This window comes from Callorhinus ursinus, unplaced genomic scaffold (genome assembly GCF_003265705.2).
Source record: "Callorhinus ursinus isolate GAN/ISIS: 27379988/994484 unplaced genomic scaffold, GSC_fseal_2.0 scaffold4, whole genome shotgun sequence".
Classification (NCBI taxonomy): Eukaryota; Metazoa; Chordata; class Mammalia; order Carnivora; family Otariidae; genus Callorhinus; species Callorhinus ursinus.
In genome coordinates this window covers 82,197,783-82,219,857 of record NW_027397066.1, presented here as the reverse complement: position 1 = coordinate 82,219,857, position 22,075 = coordinate 82,197,783, and the positions used below count along the sequence as shown (strand labels likewise).

Here is a 22,075-nt window from a genome sequence, read left to right as displayed (position 1 = left end):
GGGTACCTATATGGCTTGGTTTTAAGAGAGCACTCCAGCATCAGTGTGTTAAATTGGGGTTACTAAAAACATTATACAAATAAGTGAAGCACATGAAGGAGTGAAGAGTGCTGTCAGATAAATTACTCTGGCAACAGTATGAATGGTAAGTTTGATAAGGGTGAAATTGGATACTGGAGAATCAAATTTGAACAATACATCCAGAAACATAGAGAATGGGATGAATGTAAGATGCATTTAAGTAGTGAAATATAAAAGATGGTGAAGGGAAGGATCTAGAGTGACTCCAGTTTTCTGGTCTGGATGAGTGAGTAGATGGTGTTACTGTTTGCTGTGATCAGAAACACAGGAGGAAGAGCAGGTTATAAAAAACATGTGAGTGATCCTACCAGAATGGTTGACTTTAAAGTGCTCAAGAAACATCCAAATGTACATATCCAGAAAGGAATTGGCATGAATCTGTACTTTGGAGGAAATTTCACAGATAAATATATAGATTTGGGAAGGATTAATATAGGTAGTAGTTAAAATGGGAAACGTGAATGGAACACATAGGGAGAGTATTCACCATGAACTACGAGAGAACCCTTGGTATCACCACCTACAAGAGAAGCTTGAGGTAAGAGAAGACCAAAGAAAAATTGTGTCAAGGAAATTATATGATTAGAGCATTTTCAAAAATTAGCTTAGTAATAGGAACATATGAGGAAAGGGTTGAAGAATCCACTGGGTTTAGCCATGGGCATGTTGGCCAAAGCCGTGTGAGTCAGTGGGGTGAGGACCAGAGCACAATGGGAAAGAAGGATGCAGGTAGAGTGATTGCAGGCTGTTCTCCAAAGAAGCTTGGCTAGAAAGAATGTCATGAGAAAGGATGAAAGCAAGAGAATGATGTAACGTCAAGAATTCAGGTGTCTTGGTGGCGCCTGGGTGGCTCATTCATTAAGCATCTGCCTTCGGCTCAGGTCATGATCCCAGGGTCCTGGGATTGAGCCCCGCATCGGGCTCCCTGCTCCACAGGAAGGTTGCTTCTCCCTCTCCCCCTCCCCCTGCTTGTGTTCCCTCTCTTGCTGTGTCTCTCTCTGTCAAATAAATAAAATCTTAAAAAAAAAAAAAAAAGAATGCAGGCGTCTTGTGGTGAGTGGGTGACTCAGTTGGTTGAGCGTCCAACCCTTGGTTTGACCTCAGGTCATGGTCTCATGGATTGAGCTCAGGCTGTGGTCTCAGGGTCCTGAGATCGAGCCCCACGTCAAGCTCTGCACTCGGCCGGGAGTCTGCTTGAGGATTCTCTCCATCTGTCCCTCCCCGTACTCATGCCCATGCGAGCCCTCTCTCTCTCTAAAATGAATAAAGAAATCTTTAAAAAAAAAAAAAGAATGCAGGAGTCTTCACAATGATATATCACCTCACACCTGTGAGAATGGCTGTTAACAGAAAAACAAGAAATAACAAGTGTTAGCAAGGATGTAAAGAAAAGAAAAACTTTGCACACTGCTGGTGGGAATGTAAATCGGTGCAACCACTGTGGAAAACACTGTGGAAATTCCTCAAAAAGTTAAAAATGAAACTACCATATGATCCAGCCATTCCTCTTCTGGGTATTTGTGTCAAGAAAACGAAAACACTCATTTGAAAAGATATATGCACCCTCATGTTCATTGTTGTATTATTTACAACAGCCAAGATATGGAAACAATCTAAATGTCCATTGATGGATGAAAGGGTAAAGAAGATGTGGTACACACACACACTGGAATATCATTCAGCCATAAAAAAGAATGAAACTTTGCCGCTCGTGACAATGTGAACAGACCTTGAGGGCATTATGCTAAGTGAAACAGATCAGATAGAAAAAGACAAATACCAGATGATCTCACTTATATTCGCAATCCAAAAAACAAACAATCCTAATGGCTATAGAGAACAGATTGGTGGTTGCTGAGGTAGGGGGTGGAGGTTGCATTAAATGAGTAAAGCACCTTAAAAGGTACACAGTTTCACCTACAAAATGGATCAGTCATAGGGATGTAATGTATAACATGATGACTGCAGTTAATTTTACTCTAATGAATATTTGAAAGTAGCTAGGAGATTACATAATGAAAGCTCTCATTTCAAGAAAAAAATCACAACTGCATGATGACAGACATTAACTGGACTTTTTGTCTTGGTTGTTTTGCAACCGAATCATGTTGTACACCTAAAACTAGTATCGTGTTGTATGTTGAGTATACCACAATGAAAAAAAAAGAAAAAAAGAGAAAGAATGCAGGAGCCTTAAGCATGTTTATCAGCTGCAAGAAAAAGTAGAGAAGAGACAGTATCATCAGACAGAGTTAGACAGCTGATGAATCGCATCTGTGTCTCGACACTGTTTCTAACTCCACCTGACTAGCTGTGCCTTCTTGAACAAATTAATGATCCTTACTAAGCCTCCATCTTTTCATATGGCAAATGGCAATAATAATGGAAGTCCCTCGTATGGCTGTTATGAGGTTTCGATAAGATAAATAGCATAATGTCTGTTCAACCAGTGATTTCTGTGATTACCATTATGCGTAAAATTAAGTGACAAAACAAAAAAGCATGCGAGTTTTGGTAGCAGTAATGATGAAAGACATAAAGATATGATCATGGAAACAGAAAATTATGTATATATTAGAAGAGTTCAAAAATTGGTCCTAAATCACACAATGAGAAAAAATGAAATTGGATGGATAGCAACTGGATGAATATTACCAGAAATAGCAGACATTCTGCAAAATCAGATTCTAGTATCAACATTGCTGTGGGAACCAAATGACTGCATGGCTAAGAACAATGCAGGCACAGGGCAAGCGCTCTTAACTGTAGGTTGCCATTAGTGTTCATTCCAGTAGAAGAGCTAGTGTTTCAGAGTAAACTTTGGTGCTATGTTTAAGGCAGTGTGGTCACATCTGTTCCCATACCTTCAAATATTACCTTCATGCTGGATAAATTCCAAATCTCTGTGAGAACCCCAACTTCTCTCTTAATTTATATTCTCACATCACAACTTGCTAATACCTCACTAACATCTCAAATCTAAATAACCTAATAGCAAAATCACATTTTTTAAAGATTTTATTTATTTGTCAGAGAGAGAAAGAGAGAGAGAGAGCACAAGCAGGGGGAGCGGCAGGCAGAGGGAGAGGGGGAAGCTGGCTCCCCGTTGAGCAGGGAGCCCGACATGGGACTTGATCCCAGGGCCCCGGGATCATGACCTGAGCTGAAGGCAGATGCTTAACCTACTGAACCACCCAGGCGTCCCCAAAATCACGTTTTTAAAATTCAATTATTTTCCTCATAAGCACAGGTATCTATTTGGTTGATGACAGCCATCATGGGGACATACTCAGTAGTTGGAAAAGGATTAGGGGGGAAACTGAAAAGTAGAGAAAGAGAAAAAAGATTGAAAGGAGAAAAGGAGGAAAAAGAAGACAAATGTGAACTAAGGAAAAGAGAAATGATGAATTCCTTAACAGTATCTAAAATCTTCAAATCAAACCAATGTTCCAATTTAGTAAAATGTAATGTCTTGCTATTTTTTACTGGGAATAGTCAAACTCTCTCAGTTGATTGACTCCACTTATTTATCCATTCAGCAAATATTTATTGACCAACGCTTATGAGAGTAGCCCTGGAGGTATCACCAGAAAGCAGGGAGAGTGTGAGCCACAATCCTTCCCGGCGAGTCACTATTAGCTTCTTTAAGAAGAAGTGAGAAGTTATCCAAAAAAAATCACCAAAGTGCAAACTACAGAGTGAAATTCCCAGACTTCCTGATGGCTCAAAGGTAAGCAGAGGTACTATTCAGCAACTTCCATTTTGAGTTTCTCCGTGACGAGCTCTAAACAGACTGGCATCCAACAAATGTTTCTTGAATACAGCAATGAATGCAGTATGGTGGCTCAGTTCTTCCATGAAATCCACTTTGTCCACTTCTTTTTATTCACGACGTAGATGGCATTTACACCCTGGCCTTCTGAGCGCACCTGTTGAGTTCTGCAAAATTAATTACATCTATTAGGAAAATAAACTCAAAATAAGACCTTCATTTTACCTTCTTTTCTCTCCCTCTAACATCAATGGGACCTGTTTGAAGTTTGAGGCTATCACAACAGTTTACAGCTTACATTGTTTGATTACCTAATTGGAGGCATTTCAACCCTTTTCCTGAGTTGGAAAGAAGCATAATCCAAAGAGTAAGGCAATAACCTTCCTTAAAAATAAATTCTAAAAACAAAACAAAACTGCAATAAAAAAAAGGTTGCATTTCATACATATAGTTTATCTGTTGGATTTTGAAAGAATTTGACCACTACCAATTCAAGGAACTGAACTATCTTACTATGTGAGGTGCAAGGTAGCATAATGTCTTAGATTATGCAAGAGTAAGTTGGGAATCAGACCATTACTTCCAAATCCCAGCCCTACCTCTCTCTCTCTCTCTCTCTCTCTCTCTCTCTCTCTCTCTGTGACTTGACAATTCGTAACTTTCTCTGCTTTGGCTTATCATCTTTAAAATGGGAACAAAATCTTTATCTTATAAGACTATTCAGAGGACTAAATACACGTAAAGTGGTTTGCACATACCAAGTTCTCGTTAAATATAACTTATATGGATGGGGTTCCTATTCTCGCAAAGCTCGCAATCGACTGGAGAGAAAAGTGTGCAGCGGGCGGTCCCGAGAAGCACAGCAAGTGAATGCGGGCTATCCTCGGGGAGCAAACAAGATGGAATGAGTAATTTTACACAGACAACTCAGAAACAGTTTCAGAGAAGAGGTGACATTCAATTCTTCTACTCAGGCTGTGTCCATTCTTTATATGGAATTACTCAAACACATAATTCCACATGAATAATGCTTATTTAATGTTCATATACTGTATTATAATATTTAGTTACTGTTTGATTATAAACATATGATCAGTTCCATCAAAATGGCCAAAACTGGGGCACCTCAGTGGCTCCGTCTGTTAAGTGTCTGACTCTTGATTTCGGCTCAGGTCATGACTCAGGGTCATGTCAGGCTCCACGTTCAGTGGGGAGTCTGCTTGAGAGTCTTTCCTTCTGCTTCTGCCCTTCAGCCTGCTTCTGTGCCCATTCTCTCTCTTTCTTTCCCTCTCTCTAAAATAAATAAAATAAAATGTTTTTTTAAAAAATGGCTAAAACTTCTGGTTTAAGGACAGAAATCTGATGTGCCTTGTTCGTTTTATCCTCCCTCTAGTGGGTCTTACTCCTCCCTGCTCTCTCTTTCCCTCTTCTCTCTGTCCTTCTCTCCCCTTTTCCTCCTCCACAGGACACTTACTGGCCTAGACCCTTCAGCATGGCTCTAGGATTGCATTCAAGATGTTTCCCACAAGACAGGTATGACGAAGTATTGTGGCAGATAGCTGTAGTTGTTTGTCTGGCTTCCAGGTTCCTTCCTGGGAAGACAGAGGAGATAGAATGCCAGGAAAGGGGAATATCTTCAACGGGCCAATTCTTATGAAGCTCTTTCCTACCACTGAGCTGCAATCAAATCTGGCTTTTCTCATCACTTGAGAACACCCTATAGGGTGTGCTAGGCTAAAAATAAGTCCCCCAAAAGATATCCATGGCTAATCCTCAAATATCTGGTGCCTGAGCATATTACCTTGTAGTTTTTAGGGGGTGATGTCCTTGCAGATGGGATTAAATTAAGGATTTTGAGATGGGGAGATTATCCTGTATTATTTGGGTGGACACTAAGTGTAACCACACGTATCCTTGTAATAGGGAGTTGAGGGAGACTTTTCACACACAGAGGAGGCAGCAGTGTGACCACAGAGAAGAGATTAGCAATAGAGCCACAAGCCAAGCAAAGAAAGGAAGCACCAGAAGCACCCCGAGCCCCCAAAGGGAGCATGGCCCCAGTGACACCTTGATTTCAGCCCACTGAAACAGATTTCAATTTCTGGCATTCAGGGTTGTGAGAGAATAAATGTCTAGTGTTTGAAGCCACCAGGTCTACGGTGCTTTGTTACAGAAAACTAATACGCTTGCCCTGTCCTAGAACATGATTTTAAATCTCCAGGCTTCCACTTTTAGAGGCTGTCAAGACTCATAAAAAATAGATTTTAAGCACAAATATTTTTGCTTAATTTTAGTCCTGAATCTCTTGCCCTTACTTCCTTTATATTGTGTGGGTATTCCTACTTCTGATGTCACTGTTCTTTTTCCTATTTGTATCCCCATCTGTACAGCTGTATAACCCCTGTTAAGTGTGATCTGGGTTTCCCCTCGCCTATTTTGTTTTTTGTTTTTTTTTGGTCTTGTTTTGTTTTGTTTTTGTTATTGTTGTTGCTTTAAAGATTTCATTTATTTACTTATTTGAGAGAACATGTGCGAGTGAGTGGTGGAGGAGCAGAAGGAGAGGGAGAAGCAGACTCCCCGCCGAGCCGAGAGCTGGATGTGGGGCTCGATCCCAGGACCCTGGGATCATGACCTGAACCAGAGGCAGATGCTCAACCGACTGAACCACCCAGGCGCCCCTCCCCTGGTCTACTGGCTTTGGCCATAGAATGTTCTAGTTAGAGCAGCCATTCATGCCCAACATCGGTGGAGTGCAGGACCAGGCTTCATTTGGATACTTTTGAATGATCTCCTGTCACTTGGTTCTTCCGATCCTGCTTAAAATCAAAACATGATTAGATGTCAGTGTCTCCATATCTTAACTTCTGAATCATTTTCAATTCTTCTGAAAATTTTCTGGGCTTAAGTATCTCCAAATAGAATCCTGGCTCACGCACCTCCAAATTTTATAAGGCCTACGGCCAATTGAAGGTTAATGTGGCATCATATTTTTCTAACCTTCCAACTTGAAACAAAATGAATGAAAAACTGAAGTCTTTGCGCAATCTGGTAAAGCACCTGTGGTAAGCCATCCAGAATAATGGTCAATGAACCCAGCTATAAGAATTATATGGGAATTCCTGTTGCTTTAAGGATTAGGTGGGCTCAGAGTAGATACTTCATAGTTTGTTGATGAACAAATGGACCACTGAATAACTAAATTTTAACAAATTATTTACTTCACTGGATTAAGTATTTAAAATCCAGTTGCATTTTTATTAAAATTTACCTCAAAAAATGACCCTTGTAATTTCTGCAAAGGACCAGTCAAGTTCTTTGATGTTTAGTATCAAGAATGAAAGTAGACCCTTTAGTTCTCACTAAAATTCTAAAGGCAGGTTTTGAAAGCAGAGGGGAAAAAATACTTTGTGCCAGAAAAGGTGAGACTGCTCTGAAAGGTTCAGATCATCTGAGTCCATTCCTATCTCCCCCTTACCCTACCATGCATATGCACAGTGTAGACTTTAGGTGCCATTTGCCTTTTAATTGTCTGAGCCTTAATGATGAGTGGACACACTGAAGAAATGACCACATGGTTCTGTCTCTATTCAGTTAATTGAAGGTAACTATTCTGCTGGTTTGGAACTTGCAGAACAACCAACCAGCTCTTTGATTGCACTTTTCATTAGCAGACAGTGAATCTAGAATTGTAGAAAACATCTTGAGGCTACATCCAATGAGGTCATTACCTAAGGCAAGATGGCTATCCAGAGGTGGGAACAGTAATAAATCAGGCTTGGGATTTGGATTTAACTTCTTAATTAATTTTTAATTGAAATTTAATAACTCTATACAGATGAGAGAAGTCCTGAGAAAAAATGTTCTAAATCTTAAAATTATTTTGGAAAACAAAGGTGAGAAATTAATTGAATAGGCAAGAGGAAGATTCCTTGCTTAGTGGAAAATTACTCCACATTGCTCTGTAAATCAAAATGGAAAAGCACAGTATATTACCTTCAGCAATAAATGTGGGCTAATTGCTCCTAAAACCATATTTCTCCCATTAGTAAGGTCCTCTCAGTAAATATCAACCGTCCAAAGTTAAGTTCTTTTAAACTAGCATTTGTTTTTCTGCAAACAGCAAACTCATTGCAAAGAATCCAAAGTTCAGTGGCTCACGGCAACCTTCTCTATAGAGGTCCTCGTATGTAACCAGCACCAGAATTATGAAGCTTTAGGGCCAAGATAATAGGCCTGCCACTTCCAAAAGTAACTTCTGTGGTCTCTATGCTCCCCTTCTGAGAAAAAAATGGTCACCTACTTCTTATCTCCTTTGCATTGTAAGTGCAAATTCTGGCTTTCCTTAAAGTGAATTTTCCAAAAAGCAAATAGTGGAGTGGGGAAGATGGAAAGCCAGGCTACAGACATGCTGTCCACGGCTTCTAATGCAGCAGGACTTCAGAGCCAAGCAGAAGGCCTCTGGTGTTTTCCTTCACATTCTAAAATCTGAATATCTGAGGATCATATCTGCAAATTTTGTCTTTGACTATTTTCTAACAAAGTCCCTGATTTTTCTTTCAAGTCACAGCAGTTCTGTGTCATTGATTGAACAGAATTAATATTAACGACAACCAAAATGACTGAGAAGGTCTTCAGTGATCATTTTAATTGGATTCCCTCCTTTTAGAGATGAATTACTAGCCTCAGGTCATCTAGTGAGTTTGATGGTGGCATATTCATAACCAGAGCTGGGCTTCACTAAGTGATTCTGACCATCCCTCCCAGGTCTTTCCAAAAGCATAATTTGTCCTTGCCGATGTGCTGGAAGCACCAGCGCCACTGAAGGAATTAACACTCCATCTCTGGAATCCTTCCAGCCCAGGTCAGCTGGCAGTCCCCCTCAGTCTCCTTAACATGGCATTTCTCCTTCCCTCACCTCCCCTGTTTCCGAAGCCACTCCCCACCAATGCCTCAACAGGGCTCTGGTTCAGAAGAGGGAGCTTCTCCAACACAGGAACCTTTCACTGTGACCTCCATCTTGTCTTGCTTTCTCTTGGCTTTTTGTTAAAATATTTGTAATTGAATATAGCTAAATATGAGGCCATAGTTGTATCACACAGTTTCAACAAAAATATTGGGCACACTTGATACTTCCGTACCAGAAAATTCAAAATACTAGCCGTTGTATTCAATACTGAGCACCCCAGACTTTGCAGATACTTTGCCTATAAAAGAGGAAAATTCTTCGTGTTTGTACTAAATGCCAATGAGGTCATGATATAAGTCAAAGAGGGCTTTTAGAAACCAACACCAACTGCATTAATAATACCAGTGCTGAAGTAAGTGGGGGAAATTACACAAAATCCCATAAAAAATAACTCGGACTGTCGTGTTTCTAAAGAAGAATTCCTCAGGGGAAAAATAACACACACACATTCACGCAAACAACCCAGGCTTAATTAAAGTTTGTTCTCTCTCAGCATTGTGTCTGAAGTTTTCACTTCAAATATAGCAGAATGACCCAAAGTGTCTTTTCTCATTTTCATGTAATTTTCTCCCAGCTATTCTGTCGATAAGCAAACTGGGTCTTCAATCTGTTTACCCTCCCACAGTCTGACCAACTGAAGGCTAAAAAAACCCCACACAACATGTTTTTACCACTTCCACCCCTACCATTCTACTGCTTTGTGCAATGAACCTCACATTGGTTCTTGTCTTGATAAATGTCCCTCTACAGCCTACACATCAACCTTTAAAACGATTTAGTCATTCTGTTCTTTAGGTGTCCTAAATTATCCACACTCTGTTCATTTCTTTCTTTCTTTTTTTAAGATTTATTTATTTATTTTAGAGAGAGAGATAGAGAGAGTATGAGAGGGGGAGGGGCAGAGAGAGAGAAGGAGAGCAAGAATCCCAAGCAATTCCTCAGGGGAAAAATAACACACACACACACACACACACACACACACACACACACATATTCACACAACCAACCCAGGCTTAAGAGCACATAGCCCGACATGGGGCTCAATCTCAAGACCCTGAGAACATGACCTGAGCTGAAATCAAGAGTCGTACGCTCAACCGTCTGAGCCACCCAGACGTCCCTCACTCTGTTCATTTCTAAGTGACTCCCAAGCACATCTCTGCTGTCTTATCTCCCCTTCCCCAAACTAACAACTTAAGGTATTTCTTTTAGAAAATATATACAAACGATTTTACCATATGTAACAGGCCACTCTGACTGGCCCCGGAAGGAACAGCCATGTTGATCTACAGATCTAGAATGGAAATTCAAAATGTGTGAGTTAAATAGCCTTTCTTTAGTGACTAGGGTAAAATTTACTAGTAACACTGCTTTCAGAATAATTTAAATAGCTCTAGGAATTTTTTATCTAATAAAGGCTGTTATAAATTACAATATGCTTTTCATCTTAGTCAATTAAAACAGCATCTATTATACAGAATTCCCCAAACCAACTATTAAAATTTTACAAAACAATGTGGTAAATAGAGGGTTGCCATTTGTTTAGCCCCTGCTATATACAAAAATCAAGCAATGTAAATGTCTTTTTTCCCCTGACATTCATCCTGTAAAACAGGTGTTATTGGCTGCATTTTATAAGATTTAGGTAGATTAAGAGGTGGCCAAAGGCCACAAAGCTAGCAAATGACAGAATGGAGATGTGAATCTCATGGTCTTAGATGCTAAATCTCAGACTCTCTTTTTTTTTTCTTTTTTTTTAAATTTTCTTATTGTTATGTTAATCACCATATATTACATCATTAGTTTTTGATGTAGTGTTCCATGATTCATTGTTTGTTCATAACACCCAGTGCTCCATGCAGAATGTGCCCTCTTTAATACCCATCACCAGGCTAACCCATCCCCCTACCCTCCTCCCCTCTAGAACCCTCAGTTTGTTTTTCAGAGTCCATCATCTCTCATGGTTCCTCTCCCCCTCTGACTTACTCCCCTTCATTCTTCCTCTCCTGTTATCTTCTTCTTTTTCTTTTTTCTTAAAATATGTTGCGTTATTTGTTTCAGAAGTACAGATCTGTGATTCAACAGTCTTGCACAATTCACAGTGCTCACCGTAGCACATACCCTCCCCAATGTCTATCACCCAGCCACCCCATCCCTCCCACCCCCAACCACTCCAGTGACACTCAGTTTGTTTCCTGAGATTAAGAATTCCTCATATCAGTGAGGTCATATGGTACATGTCTTTCTCTGATTGACTTATTTCACTCAGCATAACACCCTCCAGTTCCATCCACGTCGTTGCAAATGGCAAGATCTCATTCTTTTTGATGGCTGCATAATATTCCATTGTGTATATATACCACTTCTTCTTTATCCATTCATCTGTCGATGGACATCTTGGCTCTTTCCACAGTTTGGCTATTGTGGACATTGCTGCTATAAACATTGGGGTGCACGTACCCCTTCGGGTCCCTACATTTGTATCTTTGGGGTAAATACCCAGTAGTGCAATTGCTGGATCGAATGGTAGCTCTAATTTCAACTGTTTGAGGAACCTCCATACTGTTTTCCAGAGTGGTTGCACCAGCTTGCATTCCCACTAACAGTGTAGAAGGGTTCCCCTTTCTCCGCATCCCCGCCAACATCTGTCGTTCCCTGACTTGTTAATTTTAGCCATTCTGACGGGTGTGAGGTGGTATCTCATTGAGGTTTTGATTTGGATTTCCCTGATGCCGAGCGATGTTGAGCACTTTTTCATGTGCCTGTTGGCCATTTGGATGTCTTCTTTGGAGAAATGTCTGTTCATGTCTTCTGCCCATTTCTTGATTGGATTATTTGTTCTTTGGGTGTTGAGTTTGATAAGTTCTTTATAGATTTTGGATACTAGCCCTTTATCTGATAAGTCATTTGCAAATATTTTCTCTCATTCTGTCGGTTGTCTTTTGGTTTTGTGGACTGTTTCTTTTGCTGTGCAAAAGCTTTTTATCTTGATGAAATCCCAATAGTTCATTTTTGCCCTGGCTTCCCATGCCTTTGGCGATGTGTCTAGGAAGAAGTTGCTGCGGCTGAGGTCGAAGAGGTTGCTACCTGTGTTCTCCTTTAGTAAATCTCAGACTCTCTTAACTAAGCCCACCACTACCCAAAAGTGCCTGGCATCTTTGAATGAAAGAGAAGGAAGTTTTGGCAGAGAAATGAGATTAGGATATCTACCTCTCCCTTATAAACAACATGAGATCCGATGTCAAAACCCTGCAAACCTAAAATCTCACACATTTTACAAATTCCAACATGATCTACCGTGTGCGTGCGATCCTGCTTTAGTAATTCAAAGATACCTAAAGATTTAGGGTAGATCTCTGCCAGATCCAAAAATAAGTTGTTTCATGGCTTTTAAAAAAAAAAGTCATCATACTTCAACTATAGTAACTGTAAATGATCGATAGAGATCTCCAGCCATTCAGTCTGGTGGAGGAAATCCATGTGTCTCAGATAAAGCCCAACATGTTTCAATTCTACAGAGCCCATTTTCTTGACTGTATGTAGATGTCTTTGGCTAATAAAGATGTATCAAGTCCTGAAGGAAAAAAAAATACTTGTTCTGGAAAACAAGCATTTTGGGGGATGCGCTGGATGGATGGAAGGAAAAGTCGGGCCATGAAAATGAGAAGCAAACCAGTGTCGTGGAGTTGACACTTTATGTATAATACCAATTTCTGCAAGGTAGACCAAAGAAAGTCTTGTCTAATAGAAAAGTTTCTAGCCTAATAGACCATGAAGAAGAGCTGAATTGTTTCTCTTGGGAGCTCCATGCTTTTCGTTGACTTATCTGGCCCTCTGAGGAGTCAAAATACTGAATTTAAAAGACTAATTTTGTCTTCAGTCTCAAGATCATTATAGTCGCACTTTTTTCTCCTCGAATTCTGACTTTGCATTTAGAAGCGTAAGTGTTACCACGGTCTAAACATGTTTTTGCAGCAACTTCCTATGGATCTTAAAAAGTAAAAAGTGGCTTGATACAAAAAGGACGCTGAACATCTTCAGTGAGAGAACTGGAACTTCTCTCATGAAATTACTTACCATTTTCTTAATTGGCTCTATTTACCCTTGTCTGTCAAGCCCTGTGTTTGAATGGTTTCCTGTGACTCTTCAGAGGGACACTCTAGCAACAAGATCCTATGTGTGTCACTTTATATTTGGTGAGAGAATTATTCTTGCTCTAATTATATTGTAAAGGTGATGGCTTCATTAACCAAAGTGGCAGAAATAACAAAAGCATCTAATACTTATTCCACCTGGACATTTCACAAAGCTGAATGACTCTTTCCTATTCAAAAATGCCTCTCTGGTGCATTTATTAAAATGAGCTTTCAACAAACCATTGACTGAAAAGAGAAGGTAGCTTCAGCTGTGCTAAAGCCTGATTTCTTCTGAGCGCCGAACAGTTTCATAAGTATTTCAGCACAGAGGGGCATGGCGGGGGGAGCCTTTAGAAATGAGGAAGTATGGCAGTGTCTGCAGATTTAGGAATAGCCACAAATGATTCATAGCACTTCAGATTTATAGAGCACTTGCTATATACTAGGCTATTGTCAGTGCCAGTGACGCAAAAACAAGCAAGAATAATTTTAAACCTTCGAAGAGTCCATGAGGCTCGTGGGTTTGATAAGCACATGAGTAACATTTTAAAGATACAGTGGTAATAAATAAATAAAGGAGAGATGGCAATAGCTTAAATATCATCTGGCTTTAACTCCACGTTGGACTGACAAAGAAACTAAAATCCAAGTTCACACCTTTAACGAAAAGAGTAAAATCCTCTGTTCATTGTAAAGCGAAATCAGGCAAGTAGAGATGGACCATAGCTGGTTGTTTTCCTCTGCTAGCCTGTTCCCGAGGAAGCCCCAACTAGTCCCCACATAGGCATAAATAGGAGGGGAGAGCTAGATAACTAGCCATGAGTTTGAATGCTTAACAGCAGAACCCATTTTGAGCCTTTTCTCAACTCCATCATTGGGAAAACTAGCTATAAGGCATGGTTTCCTTCCTTCCTTCCTTCCTTTCTTCCTTCCTTCCTTCCTTCCTTCCTTCCTTCGTTCTTTCCAACAGTAATATTTGCTAACATTTATTGATTTCTTTGAAAGTAATATTTGCATGCATACAGTTCTAAGCACTTCATGGATATTTAATATTTAATCCTCCCAGAAATTCTATGAATATCTTTTTCTCTTTTTTTAGCTTTATTGATGTATAATTGGCAAAAATGTAATATAAAGTAGTGTACAACATGATGATCTGATACATGTGTGCATTGTAAAGAATTCCCTCTACAGAGTTAATCACCACATCCATCATCTCCCATATTTATGTTTTTTCTTCTTCTTTTTCCTTTGTGAGAACACTTAGTTTCTACTCTTAGCAAATTTCAATTATACAATACAGTATAATCAACTATCATCATCAAGTTATACGCTAGGTCCTCAGATCTACATCTTACAACTGAAAGCGTGCACCTCTTTACCAACCTCTCTCCTTTTCCCCAACCACCCCAATTTCTAGCAATCACCCTTCTATTCTTTCAATAAGTTCAACTGCTTAAATTTTGGGGGGGTTCCACACGTAAATGATACCATGCAGTATTTGTCTTTCTCTGTCTTGCTTGTTTCACTTAGCATAACACCCTCCAGTTTCATCCGTGTTGTTGCAAATGACAGGATTTCCTTCTTTGTTAAGGCTGAATAATATTCCATTGTATACATATCCCCCATTTTCTTCACCCATTTGGTCCATCAACTGACAGGTTGTTTCCATAACTTGATTATTGTAAACAAGGCCGCAGTGAACATGGGAGTACATATATCTGTCAAAACACTGATTTCATTTCCTTTGGATTCATACTCAGAGGTAGGATTACTGGATCATATGTAGTTCTATTTTTAACTTCTTGAGGAAACTGCATATTGTTTTCCGTAATAGTGTGCCAATTTATGTTCCCACAGACAGTGCACAAGGGTTCCCTTTCCTCCATATCCTCACTAGCATTTGTTATGCCTTCGTTTTTTTTTAAAGATTATTTATTTATTTATTTATTTATTTATTTATTTATTTATTTGAGAGAGCGAGAATGAGAGAGAGAGAGAGAGAGAGCACATGAGAGGGGGGAGGGTCAGAGGGAGAAGCAGACACCCTGCTGAGCAGCAGGGAGCCCAATGCGGGACTCGATCCCGGGACTCCAGGATCATGACCTGAGCCAGAGGCAGTCACTTAACCAACTGAGCCACCCAGGTGCCCCATGCCTTAGCTTTTTGATAATAGACATCCTAACAGGTGTGAGGTGGCATCTCATTGTGGTTTTGATTTGCATTTACCTGATGATGAGTAATGTTAAGCATCTTTCTATCCACCTCTTGGCTATTTGTATGTCTTCTATGGAAAAATGTTTATAGGTCCTTTGCCTATTTTTTAATTGACTTATTTGTGAGGGGTTTTGCTATTGGATTGTATAAAATTTTGTATATTTTGGATATTAACCCCCTATCACATATGTGGTTTGCAAATATTTTCTCCCACTCCATAGGTTGACTTCGCATTTTGTTAATGGTTTTCATTGCTGTGCAGAAGTTTTTATCTTTTTTTTAAGTAGGCTCCATGCCTAGTGTGGAACCCAAGTAGGGCTTGAACACATGACCATGAGATCAAGACCTGAGCCAAGATCAACTGGCTGAGTCACCAGGTGCCCCTATACAGAAGCTTTTTAATTTGATGTAGTCTTGCCTGTTTATTTTTGCTTTTGTTGCCTTTCTTATGGTGCCAAATCCAAAAAACCATTGCCAAGACCAAAGTCAAGCAGCTTACTTTCTATGTTTTCTGCTAGGATAGGACTTTTACCTTTTCAGAGCTTATGGTCAAGTCTTTCATACATTTTAATTTGATTTTTGTGTATGGCGTAAGACAGGGGTACAGTTTTGGATGACTGGCTGTCTCGGTCAGTAGACCGTTCAATTCGTGATCTCCAGGTTATGAGTTCAAGTTCCATGCTGCATGTAGAGATTACTTAAAAAAAGGCAGGGGTACAGTTTTCATTCTTTTTGCATGTGAATAACCAATGTTTGCAACATCATTACTTGAAGACTATCCTTTCCTCATTGTATAGTCTTGACTCCTTTGTCATACATCAATTAACCATATATGCAGGGATTTATTTCTGTGCTCTCTCTCCTGTTCCACTGATCTATGTGTCCGGTTTTATGACAATACTATACTGTTTTGATTGCTCTAGCTTTGTGATATAGTTTGAAATCAGGAAGCATGATGCCTTCAACTTTGTTCTTTTTTCTAATTATTTTGGCAATTTGGCATCTTTTCTGGCTCCATATCAATTTTTTGATTGTTTTTTCCTATTTCTGTCAAAATGCCACTTTGAGTTTTGATGGGGATTGCCCTGAATTTATAGATGGCTGTGAGTAGTATGAACCTTTTAACAATATTAATTCTTCCAGTCCAGGAACACAGAATATCTTCCCATTTATTTTTGGTTTCTTCAATTTATTTCAACACTGTTTTATAGTCTTCCATGTACAGATCTTTCACCTTCTTGGCTAAATTTATTCCTAAGTATTTTATCCTTTTTGGTGCCATTAAGAATGGGATTGTTTTGTTAATTTCTCTTTCTAGTGGTTCTTCCTTAGTGTATAGAAATCCAACTAATTTTTGTATATTGGTTTTGTATCCTGCAATGTTACTGTGTTTATAAGTTCTAGTAGTTTCTTGGTGGGGTCTTTAGGGGTTTCTTTGTTTACTATAGTCATGTAGGACTTGTGAGCCCAAGTTCCATTGGCTCTGAGAGCTAGGGGACCTGATTTGGGGACCTGTCGCTTAGGTAGCAGCCTTAAAAGTTGGAGCCCTAGATGTGTAGTCCAAATCTTTCACTCCTCAAGGAGAAGCTGGGAGTTGGGTGTTCCCTCCCAATTGTATGGTGCTGTGCTGGGGGTAGGGTTTATGGCATGTCTCAGCCTTTCCTACTTATGTCAATGTGGGTATTTCCCCAGTTGCCTGTTGTGTAGGAATGACTCAGCCAGGTTCTGGATTTCTCTCAGAGGAAACTGCTTCATGTGTAGCTGTATAAATTTGGTGCATCGGTGGCAGGAGGAAAATTCAGAAGCCTCCTATATTGTCATCTTGGTGCTATGAATATCTAATGTAGACATTATTATTGTCCCCTTTCTATGGAGGAGAAAACTGAGGCTCAGAAAAATTAAGGAAATTGCCTGTGGCCACTCATAACAGTAAGTTTGGGAACCAGAATTTGAATCCAAGCGTTCTAATCCAGAACATTCGTGATAACCCCTATACCAGTGGTTCTCAACCTCGGGTGATTTTACCCCAGGGGATATTTGGCAATGTCTGAAGATAATTTTCACTGTCACAACTAGAGGGAGAGAACATCACAGTAGAAGTCAGTAGAAGCCAGGGATATTTCTAACCATCCTATCATGCATAAAACATCCTTCACGGCAAAGAATGATTCAGCCTAAACTCAACAGAATGGAAGTTAAAAAACTCTGCTCTATATTATACTGCCTCTAGATTCTGTCGTACCCTGGCTATGAAAAATGTGGTCAGCAGGCTAGTAGCATTGCATCACCCAGGACCTTGTTAGAAATGCCCACCCCAGATCTATTAAATTAGAATCCACATTTTTAAAAAGATCTGCAGATGGTTCGTCTGCACATTGAAGTTTGAGAGGAAGTGAATTACACTTTTGGCTCTACCATGCTGTGATAAGTCTTGAATAAGACAAATCCCATATACCAGCCTAGTCTGCATGCATAGGCACAGAGAAGCAGTGTCAGGAAGACAGTGGTGGGGATGTGGGGGGGAATGTGGACAGATCCAGCAGGGATATAATATTAGGGACTGGAATTTTCCTCAGCAGATGGTTCTTAATAGATGACTTCTCCATATTGATGAGAGATTGCAAACAGTCGTGCCAGGATGCCAAAAAGACGAATGGCCCAGAAAAAAGAAACGCGTAGCCTGTGGACTGTGCTTTTCCTTGGTGTGTGCAAACATTACAGAACTGAACTACAGAAAAACACAAACATTCCATTAAGAGAATTCATCAAGCAGCTAACTTGCTGAAAGTTGTTGAAAAAATAAAAAGAAAATAGACTGATTTTTTTTTAACTTTTTAATTACTAATTTTGTTGTCATGTAAACTTAGTTTCAAAACCCATCTAACTCTCACTGTCCCTTCTGGGCATACAAAATGTGTTAACTTGTCCTCCAACCACAAAAGATCCCATGAAATTGGTAATCAACAGTACACAGAGCTCTTGACTGACTAAAGAACCAGCAGTGTAAATCCAAGCACTCTCAGATCCCGATTCCGAGTTCTGTTATGCATGTTAAACCATTCCCTAGGATCCACTGTCCCCTTATTTATAATAGGGACTTATTTAATATTGACTTTGTATTTCTATATTATTATTATTCACATCATTGTTTTAATCCACTTCAGATCTTGTGGAATTATTGATGAATAAATATCTGAAGAGAGAGGCATTGAGATAGAAGTGATAAATTGGACGTAGGGGACCACAAAGAATACAGATGTTGAGTTTGAACTTTCTGTGTTTCTTTGAAAACCTTGACCTAAGGAATTTAAAATTACATACTAAATATAATTTTGTTACTAATGTTTACCAACTCCCGCCGAAAGTGCGATCATCTGAAACAGGAACACACTCACACTTTAAGGCTCCCAAATAACCCATTTCTGGAGATAAAAGACAGAAAACCGTCTATGTTTTCTGTACAGGCAATGTTAAATTAACACTCCCGATTTTAAGCATCTCCTATAAAAAATGTTTTTAGCAAAATAAATATATACATTTTCTTTTTCTCGTGATTATAGGTCCCTGTCTACTATAGGCATCAAAAAAAGAAAATGTATAAACACACACACACACACATCGATAGTCAATTAGACTGCAGAATGTGCAGATCAACAACTCAACACCACAGAACCTCTTCTTTACCCACTCTGAAAACATGTGTCCGAACTGTGGTTATAATTGAAACCATTTGTTCCATGATCATGTGTCATCCAGCTTGTACCTGGGTTTATCTTACAATCTTCAAACCTAGTCTATCCCACATGTTTGGCTAAAAAAATGCCTGTTGCTCCTTTACTCGTGCAAGTGGTAAGTATCTGCTTCCGTTGTACAGTACTTGAAGTTTTGCTTCAGGAAGAAAGCCTTGCCTTTCTCCTTTTACCTGACTCATCCTGGGGATAATCCCCCCAGGAAGTGCCTGGATGGTTTGACTGGGCTATGGGAAACTGAAATCCTGTGCTGTGTTAACTGAGCTTCAACATTATTGTTGGAAGCAAGCCTCACCTGGCATTTGATATTAATCATGGACACCAGAGAAAGAGCTCAGTAAGCAGAATTGTCATCTGTGGCCAATCAAGTCTCACTGGACACAACCCACTGCTCAGTGTTCCTTTAACTTGTGCTGAGATGTCACACCTGTCAGCCAGCTCGCACATCTTTCCAAGGACTTGTTAGGTTTAGTTTTCTCCCTGTCTATAAATGCTACATATGTTAGCAACCGTCATTGACAGATTTCAGCAGTATTTTTCCCTTAGTCGAGCTGTTAGTTCAGTTGTCAAAGGCCAGCCTTCCCCTTTAGTCTTCAAAGAATTCAGAACCACAATCAGAGCTAAGGGAAAATGGCAGAGGAGATGGACAACATATCCATCAAGATTTTCCACTGGTTGCTTGGCTGTTTATGTACACTGCCTACCCTCCCTCCACCTCTCCAGCAAGTAGAATACTGAAGATATGTACCTGGACTTCATAGATAGAAGCAACTGGAAGACACCAATATGGATGAAGCAAAGGTCAAATTGAAATTAATTGTAAACTGTCTAGTTCATTGGGGTTAGTAATTTTCTATGGCTCATGCATAGCCTCTTCAGTGACCCCCACTTTATGTCTGGGCTCTGCCCAAGAGGCCAGAAAGGTTCAATGGTGAGCAGAGGCAGCATAAAGCTAAGGACCGGAGGGAGCTGGAGGGGCTCCCCAAGAGGCCGCCTTCAAATTGCTAAAGACACGTAGGAAACTGCAAGCCATGGTGAGTAAACTGTGCTGAAGGGGAGACATAAAAGAGGAAAGTTTGAGAGGTCAATATTCTAGAAAATGATGAGAATGGAATGAGAACAAAATGGGGGCAGGGCAAAATGAGGTTGTCAAGGATTTAAAGCCAAGAGTGCTGGACCAGGAGCTGAGTGTTTTTCTTCCGTGGTTCCAGAGGCATCTCTCAAACAGTATCTCCAAACCACTTAGGTATATATGGTGTCCCAAAGAAGTACGGTCGTGCAAAAGGAAAGGAGGTAAGCTCTTCAGTACTCCAGCAGGACTATGATCCAAGAAGGATTATTTTTATTTTACACAGAAGATTATAAGCTCCTTGCTTAAGAGGCATTTCTCTATCTATGAAAAAGTGAGGTCCTGTTTGGGGTCTGGTGAAGCCAAGGTCTATCGTGCATCCAGAGCAGTCTTGGGTTCTGTAGACCTTCATCATCAGGTTCAGGATTTGTTTTGGGCTTCCCACTGCAGCTGCATCAATCCATACTCTTTTTTTTAAGATTTTATTTATTTATTTTTAAGATTTTATTTATTTATTTGAGAGAGAGAGAGGGAGAGAGAGAGAGAGAGAGCGTGCGCACAAGTGGGGGGAGGGGCAGAGAGAGAGGGAGAAACAGGCTCCCCACTGAGCTGGGAGTCCGACACAGGGCTTGATCCCAGGATCTTGGGATCATGACCTGAGCCAAAAGCAGACGTCCAGCCAACTGAGCCACCCAGGTGCCCCTAGATTTTATTTATTTATTTTAGAGAGAGAGGGAGTGTGTGCACACAAAGAACAAGGGGTGTTGGGGAGGAGCGGGGGTGGGGGAGCAGGAGGGAGGGAGAGAGAATCTCAAGCCGACTCCGTGCTCAGGAGCCAGTTGCAAAGCTCAGTCCCAGGGCTTGATCCTAGGACTGTGAAATCTTGACCTCAGTCAAAATCAAGAGTCCGATGCTTAACCAACTGAAACACCCAGGCGCCCCCAATTCATACTCTTTTTTAAAAATGTCACTCATTGTGAACATGGCCATATGAGATCCCCCACCTGTGTTAAATCAAGAACAGGAGAAAGATTTAAAACTTTTCTCTCCATCTCAAGCAAGTCAGAAGTGCTCACTTCATCAGTAATATCAGCTCATGTCCTGGCATAGGGCAGATTTATTCACAAAGTAAAAAAATTGAGGGCTTTTAAATTTTCTTTTCATAAAAATTTCAATTAAAAAAAGATAAAGTTAATGAAAAGCAATTATTTATATACGGTATATTTTTATGTTACTTACCTCTCAGGTAAAACCAAGGAATGAAAATCTTGACTCACCTCCATTTTAAAGAAAACCCTTACCGATCCATATAGTTGACCTAAAACTGGACATGAATTACATTATGCTAGGTCCTTCGAGGAGCACAGTCACTTAATAAATCTTTGTGGGAGCCCTTGCCTCATGTGCTTTGTATAGAATTTTGTACCCTTATCTACTATTAACACCTACCTGAAATAGAAGGAGTAAAGCTGATCTCTTGGTGAATGGTTGCATTCGTCCAAATTCCCTAGGATCCTGTATCTGGCCAGTCCCCGAGGCCGCATGCCCTCAGCCTGTTCATGTCTGGCAGGCTAGCAGAGCAGGGCATGGCTGCAAACCCTCAAGGACAGCATGCCCATTGCGATGTCACCCTTACCTCTGAAATGTATCCATCACTGGAGTATGAAAGGTAGCATAACTAATGGTGACTAGGAGGCCACGTGGTAGGATGGAAAAAGAACTAGATTTGGAATCAGAAGGCAAGTGTTCCTGTTGCAGTTCTAACTCTTATTAGCTAACATGACTTCAGGCAAATCTCTTCAAATCCCTGTCCTCAGTTTCTCATTTGTAAATGTGGGGAATGATAATGTACCATGCTGTTCTTAAATAAAATAATATGTGAAAGCACTTTGTAAACAATGGAACAATATACACACATAAGAAATTATGTGTAATTGGTAATCAAAATTTAATATTTTGTGATCACAGGATATCAAATAATTAGCTGACTCCCATATAGTTACATGAACTTATTTTCCAAAAGAGGTCAATTAAACAAAGACACTGGTCTCCTTGGTCAAAAATGCTTTAGCAGAATGTTTATTT

The 22,075-nt window shown here is 40.0% G+C and overlaps 1 long non-coding RNA gene across 1 annotated transcript; it reads right to left on the bottom strand.

Annotated features, from left to right (window-relative positions):
* Positions 1-3,845: 3,845 nt before the first annotated feature.
* Positions 3,846-21,546, bottom strand: LOC112825514 (uncharacterized). Its single transcript, XR_003208714.1, has 3 exons — positions 21,440-21,546; positions 10,055-10,113; positions 3,846-4,020 (listed from the first exon to the last, which is right to left on the bottom strand). It is a non-coding gene; the product is annotated as an uncharacterized lncRNA (long non-coding RNA).
* Between the last annotated feature and the right edge of the window lie 529 nt (positions 21,547-22,075).